Below are 5,665 nucleotides of genomic sequence, written 5' to 3'. Positions count from 1 at the left end.
AATAAGCCAATTAATCCTTCAGTCAGTCTTAATTGGATTTGGGGTGTGAGCAGACTGTGTAGGTTCCAGAACAAACTACAGTGCGCTGCATTAGGAGATTGACAGACTAGATGCAGGTATGCAGTAAGCAAGCAGCACAGCACTGGGCAGACAGAGAGAGGATAAGCTGAAGTGCAGACTGAGGCAGGACACAACTTTCCACTTGCTTGCTGGAAGTAGGAAGGATGCTTGCAACCAATTTCATTCTGTTTTTTCATACTGGAATAGAAGGGGTGCTTCGGTCCTAGGTACTGCAATACCAGATCAATGCGTGGAGTGGACAGAGAAAGCTCTTTTTCCATCTCTCTGTTAAAAAAAAAATCCATTTAATATGGTCCCCAGATAGGGGACATATCAGATATTAAACTGATAAAAAAAAAAAAATAATATATATATATATATATATATATATATATATATATATATACCGTATTTTTCGCCGTATAAGACGCACCGGCCTATAAGACGCACCTAGGTTTTTGAGGAGGAAAATAAGAAAAAAAATATTTTGAACCAAAAAGGTGCACTTTTGGTGGGTTTTGAACTAATTGTGGTCTGTGGGTGACGCACTGTTATGGGGGATCTGTGGGTGGCACTGTTATGGGGGATCTGTGGATGACACTTATGGGGGATCTGTGGGTGACACTTATGGGGGATCTGTGGGTGACACTTATGGGGGATCTGTGGGTGACACTTATGGGGGATCTGTGGGTGACACTTATGGGGGATCTGTGGGTGACACTTATGGGGGATCTGTGGGTGACACTTATGGGGGATCTGTGGGTGACACTTATGGGGGATCCTCTCTGGATGGCACTGTTATGAGGATGAGGATCTGTGAATGACAGTTATGGGGGGGATCTGTGGATGACACATATATAGCATCTTATGCTGTCATCCACAGATCCCCTCCATAAGTGTCCCTGTAGTGAATGACCCTCAATACAGGGGGTGGGGGTCGCATCTGCTTTAATGACAGCGGGGCCCGTGCAGTGACTATTCTACTACACGGGCCCCGCTTACTGTATAATCATATCTCTCTAATAGTTAATTGTTCTATGCATGTAATCGCATAATGAGCGCTAATGAGCGCTGTGTATTACCGTACTTAAAACTAGCAGCGCTCGCCGTTCGGAGCAGAGAGGAGGCAGGAGGCAGGCCGGGAGGACGGGCACTTGCAGTGTGAGTCATACGTCACGCGCCCGCGCCGCCTGCTTCATTCATAAGTGGGCGGTGCAGGCGCGTGACGTATGACTCACGCTGCAAGTGCCCGTCCTCCCGGCCTGCCTCCTGCCTCCTCTCTGCTCCGAACGGCGAGCGCTGCTAGTTTTAAGTACGGTAATACACAGCGCTCATTAGCGCTCATTATGCGATTACATGCATAGAACAATTAACTATTAGAGAGATATGATTATACAGTGAGCGGGGCCCGTGTAGTAGAATAGTCACTGCACGGGCCCCGCTGTCATTATTAATGCAGATACCGCCCCCAGCCCCTCCTCCCTCACAGCTGATACACCCGCCGCACGGCATCACGGCGGGTGTATCATTGAAAACTGGGCAAAATAAGCTACATTCGCCGTATAAGACGCACTGCTATTTTCCCCCCACTTTTGGGGGGAAAAAAGTGCGTCTTATACGGCGAAAAATACGGTATATATATTTTTTTTTTAAACCTTTCAGGTTAGATATCAGCAACATAATATGAAACATCAGTGTATCATCAAAGTTGCCTCTATCAACTCATCATCGGTTCTCTTTTCTTCTCTTATATATATATATATATATATATATTTTTTTTTTATTTTTATTTTTTTTATTTCCTTTATTAACCTGAACTTAGTCAATCCTTCACCAAAAACCTCCACTTCTTGTGCATCCATATCACTCTTCTGATGATCCCAAACATAAACATACAATCTTGATAGCATTAATCTTACACAATCAAAAACTAATACTTCCTTTTTCTTGAAAACAATCAAATTTTTATACATCCCATAAACTTTCCATTATGCACATCACAATGAACCACATCATCCTCACTTTTAATTTCCCACTAGCACCCATTCCAAACATCGCACTTTTTGCATTAATATGAGTAACACTAGTCAATTCCTTAACCAATCCTCCAAGCTTCATCCATACCTCTTTTGCATAATCGCATTCCCACAATAAATGTCTCACAGATTCACTTTCACCACACCCTTCTCTTGGACACACATCAGATTGAATTAATTATCTTCTCTTTTGCACTTAACTTACTGGTAAAATATTCTGACAACACATCCATGCAATCTCGTTTTGCCTATTTGTCACACCAACAATAGAAAAATTCTTCCAAACTCCTATTGCATCATCCGATCCTAAATTTGAGATATCACACACAACCTCATTTTGTCGAATTCTCCTCATCACTACTTTCTTATCTTTAAAATCATTCATACCAAAAGACCACAAATTATTCAATCATCATATACCACATGGGACACCTAAAGGCAACAGGTAGTCTCGCATAAACCACTTTAGACCATACAACATCCATCCAGCCATGTATCGTACCATACATGAACTCTTATTATTCTTACCTAACAAACACACAATCAACTTAATATAATACCTAAAAAAAATTTAAGTTTCATAATCCCTAACCCACCATTCTCAACCAGCTTATATACATATTCTCTTTTCAGTCTCTCCATTCGGCTACTCCACAAAAAGGTAAAAATCATTTTCTCAACAATCTTCACTTTCTTTCTATTTACCAGATATACAGAAAATACAAAAAGAATAATCGGCAAATCAACCGGCTTAATAATCAAAATCTTTCCAACAAGCGTAATTTCTTTTCAATCTTCTTACCACACTCATAACAACTTTCATTCCCTTTTAGATAATCATTGAACCATACACCCAACACTTTAACCGCACCTTCTTTATTTTTCACATCTTCCAGTCTAGTATACTTGTCACCAAAGCATTTAAAAATACACTTGTCCCAATAAACCCTAAGGCTAGGTCTACACGACTACATTTGTCGTACTAATGTTGCGCGACAATTTTTATAATGGCAGTCTATGGTGTCGCACTGCAACATGCTGCGACGCAACAGTCACAGAAAATCCATTCGAGATGGATTTTTCTGCGACTGTTGCGTCGCAGTCGCAGCATGTCGCATGTTGCAGTGCGACACCATAGACTGCATTATAAAAATCGTCGCGCGACATTAGTGCAACAAAATGTTGCGCCCTATCTGTAATTTCATCACTCATTAGACCACACTCTTCTTCACTAAGTCTTCTTTCCATATGTCTCAAAACATCATCCATTAGACTTTCATCAATCCTCTTTTTAGAAAACAAATTTTGATAAAACTCCTCCCCCACGCCTTTAATTCCTTTACCACTAACACATCCTCCATCCTTATTCAGAATAACATCCATATTTTTTTTTCCACACATTTTCTTGAAAAAGAATCTAGTACATTTCTCATCTTTTTCCAAAATTGCAACTTTTGATCTATAAATAACTTACCTGTCTTTTTTATTATCTTTTTCCTTTGTATTCTTACATCCTCCAATAAATCTTTCACCTCAACACCCATTGCTCTCATCTTTAATTACCATTCATATCTTACATTTAAGTCATTATATTTATTTCTCAACATTCGCGCTTTTTTATATCCCCATTTTTTTTTTTTAAATGAAATAATTTTACCCTCTACCCACTCCCACCACATTAACACATCACTCTACACAATTTTCCTTTTTTTCCATCTCTCATATTGAGTCTTAAAAGCAGCTATAATAAACCCATCCTCTAAAAGACTTATATTTAATTTCCACAAACCACGACCATATCCTTCTTCAACGTTACTTTCTACACAACATAACATCATATGATCCGAGAAAACAACATCCTTTTGTACCCAATCACAACACCTCAATACAGTATTCAAAAACACAAAATCTATTTGTGAGTAAATACTACCCCTATCTGATTTGTAAGTCATCAAAGGTGGCCTACCCATACAATCTGTAGCATCTGAAAAAGAAAAATCAGTTACAATCTGCCACAATTTACCACCAGTCACATCCTTCTTTTCACCTTCAATCACGCAGTTGAAATCCCCTAATAAAATTGTAGGTATTTTTTCAAATATAAACTTTCCTCCTTCTTAACAGAACCATACACATTCACAATCTGCACCTTCCATTTTCTATATTTAACAACCGCAATCATACATCTCCCCAGTTCCACCACCGTGTAACTATCAATACTCATTTCCTTATTTTTAAGCAAAATCCCCACCCCATCATTCCTATTTGATAGAGACCCAGACCAAATGGAAGCCCGATCTGTCCAGTCTCTCAGCTGAGGAGTCCGCTATCCCAGACTCCTGCAAAGCAATTATATCAGCTTTTTGGCTTTTGAGAAAGTCAAAGATGGCCACCCTCTTAGATCTTGATTTTCGTGACAGCGCATTAAGTGTAGCTTTGGTAGCCATGTAAGGATTTTTCCTCTAACATAATTGTCAACCATCCTCTGCTTCCTTATCCTATTCCCCTGGGATTCGAAAAGCCTGAGACGAAATCCCCGGCCTCTAAAAAAACATTATCCGGAATAGGATTTTCAGGGTTCATACCCTCTCTTATGGGGCTTGGCTTGATGTAGTCTTCCGGATCTTCTGCCTTTTTGGAGCCGCACCACCACCAACCTTCTCTGCCAATCGTGTTGGTGTAGATGTAAAGTCGCCTTGCCTACTTGCCTCCTCAGAAGATGCTTCTGTTCCAGCAAACTCTGTAACAGGGGAGTTGGAAAGAGCAACCTCTCCTTGTACTTCACCTTTCCCCTCCCCCCGTAATCCAGTTTGGACATCCAGAAGTTGCAGTATTGTATCTCCCATAGAGAGATCCATTCTTCCACCTGTTCCTCCTCCATCTCCTGCACAATCTCAGGTTCAGGGTTCACAGCCTTTCCCTCGGTAGGTCTTATCGGGTCTCTCCTCAGAAAGTCGGCGTAAGAACGCCCGCCTGGTTTTAAAGGGCAATCTCGAAACTTATGGCTCTCCTTACCACAAAGATTACACATCGTAGGGTTAACACATGACGTCGCCAAATGTCCAGACCCACCGCATCTTTTACACCAGAGAAAGGACTTAGTACATCCTTCTTGGATGTGCCCATATTTTCTACACTTACGATAGTACATAGGGGATCCTGAGAAAAAAAGGATCCCTGCATATCTCCCAATTGCAAAATTCCGGGGAGGGTACCGGACACCACCTGGCCCATCCACATCCTCCAGAAAACGGACAAAAAATGTATACTTTCCTGTACATAGCCCTTCAGAATTTTTAATCTCATGGGAAAAGGCTACATATGAACAATACCGTTGCAAGAACGGTTCAATACATTGTCTTGACACATATGGGTTATAAATCAAAACAACCAAATGTGTATCATCATTATAAAGTAGAGTAAAGGTTAGACCATCCAATTTAGAATTGTTCTCATTTGCCTTCAAAGCCAAATGCAAATTTTGGCATGCAGCAGAAGTTAAAACCAAAGTGTACTTACCCCTCCTGAGATCTTGTAAGCATAGGATTTCCTCTCTCCTTACTTGCAAA

General features: G+C 40.6%; 1 non-coding gene across 1 annotated transcript; it reads right to left on the bottom strand.

The window, feature by feature from the left end:
• Positions 1-267: 267 nt before the first annotated feature.
• Positions 268-449, bottom strand: LOC122942847. Its single transcript, XR_006390743.1, has one exon. It is a non-coding gene; the product is annotated as a U2 spliceosomal RNA (small nuclear RNA).
• Between the last annotated feature and the right edge of the window lie 5,216 nt (positions 450-5,665).

Source organism: Bufo gargarizans, chromosome 6, assembly GCF_014858855.1.
Source record: "Bufo gargarizans isolate SCDJY-AF-19 chromosome 6, ASM1485885v1, whole genome shotgun sequence".
NCBI classification, from domain to species: Eukaryota; Metazoa; Chordata; class Amphibia; order Anura; family Bufonidae; genus Bufo; species Bufo gargarizans.
This window is presented reverse-complemented; position numbering and strand designations above follow the sequence as displayed.